The sequence below is a fragment of the Pristiophorus japonicus genome, chromosome 21 (assembly GCF_044704955.1).
Source record: "Pristiophorus japonicus isolate sPriJap1 chromosome 21, sPriJap1.hap1, whole genome shotgun sequence".
Taxonomy (NCBI): domain Eukaryota; kingdom Metazoa; phylum Chordata; class Chondrichthyes; family Pristiophoridae; genus Pristiophorus; species Pristiophorus japonicus.
In genome coordinates, this window is record NC_091997.1 from 33,089,490 (window position 1) to 33,091,502 (window position 2,013).

Here is a 2,013-nt window from a genome sequence, read left to right on the forward strand (position 1 = left end):
AATGTATGTGACTGTTTTGGCGCGGGACCGCGATGGATCGCGCTCCAAAGCAACCTTTAGCTAAAAATGAAGGGATCTTTTTTTTAACTTACGATTAAATATATATTTTTAATCTTTGTTGTTCGCAATGATTTAACACGACTTATTTCCAATTGTTTACATGCAAAGGTGAATGTTTATAATCCATTTCGATGACACGTCGCATTGCTGTCGTTTTTAAGGGCTGTTTTCCCGATCCTGTATCTGTCTGAGTTGGAACTTTGATTGTCTCAATGGAAATGTGGTTACTATTTAAACCGATTGATGATATACTTTGCGATCTCTATTTCTGTAGACTTTAGTCTGTGTGTTTGAGTGCGTGTGGGTCTGTCGTTTAGGTTTTAATGTGCAGCGCAAGACTCCTGCGGTTTAAATTTGTAGCTTTCACATTTGGGTGCCTGTATCCTTTGTTAAGTGTTTGTATAACTAGGGGTAACTACCACGTGGCTCTTTTAAAAAACATGGTTTAATATTGTAGTAAGCAGGTTTAACTGTGGTCGAAGCGAACATTGAACAATCTGTAATATAGAATTTCATGACATTTTAGAAATAAAACTGTTTAGGAATAATCTGGAGAAGGGGTTCGAATTATAATTGTCTACCAGGTTGCACAAAAGGAGGATGACAACCCGGATCAGCTCCTAGGGATAAAATGTAGCGACAATAACATTCCAACTTGTTTGATATTCTCAGCATCTCTCTGTCTCTGTCCGGTGTGGAGCTGGTGTATATATTCCGGGTTTTGTAGATTTTGTGCAGATTTTACATTTAAGGCGAACGAACCAACTGCTTCACATCGAAGCGGCCGGATTCTCGGGGGCCTTTACTCTTAGTTTGATTTTTATCCGGAGCTATCCGACTTCAACAGCGCGCGGTTGCACTATTTTAATGTGATTTATCATCAATAATATTAGTGATAATAATCAGGCATGGAAGCCACTGAATGGCGTGCACCATTTTGAACCCACCGTTCTCTGGACACCTAACATCACAATCAGTAGATGGAAATATATGAATGTATTAAAACCGGCTGCAAAAATAAAATGCTGCTGAAAATTTGAAACGGATGTTTCCGCGTGACCTTGCTTCTCGTTTCTGTAGTCTTGCCTCGGTCCTGGTTGTGAATGTGAACCCCAGTCTGTGCTGAGAACTAGGCCCCATTTTTTTAAAATAGAAGGGGGAAAATGAGCTTATTTATGAAGTAATCTTGGTGAATAATTATAACTAGAGAACGAGAAGAACTATTTGGAAACAGGCGTGTAAAGTCGATTCCTAAAGTCTCAACATGGACAGCGTATTTCTCTGATAGAGCACGGGGCAATCATTGGGGGCAAAGCCAGTGTTTATACCGGACACAGGGACATGAAGTAATTCAGTAATTTTATCTTACAATTCATGGTCTTTTCCGATAAATCCTCTCTAACAGTGGACACAATGGTGGGTCCTCAATAGAACAGCCCAGAGAAAGGAATGTGCGCAATTACGGGGAAGAAGCATAAAACTAGGCAAAGTGTCCAATAAATAATGCTAAATCAAAATGCCACCATCTTATGAAGGAATATTAACCGGGGTGACTCGCCGAGTAAGACGCAGTCTCAAGTTGTTGTCTCAAGTTATAAGATGCAGAAACTCTAGTTTCATCCCAGGGAAACTACTCGACATCCAGTAAGTTGCTCACTTACGTTCCATGCTTTTATCGTTACAGGATCTGAAATATCAGCTATTTTGGGATTTTTCTTAACCCATTAATTAACTCCGCACTAAACAAATTACGAACAAAAATCCTGACCGTTTTATCTGCTGTTTACTTTGCCTGTTTCATCGTCCAATACAGATCATAAAGTATGTAAGTTCATCACTTAGTATTTTCAACACGTTGAATCTTAAGCATCACGGTTATTGGAACAAGATTAAAAGCTTGGGGAATTCGAACGCAAAATCTAACGTATTTATACATGAAGGAGATTATATGTT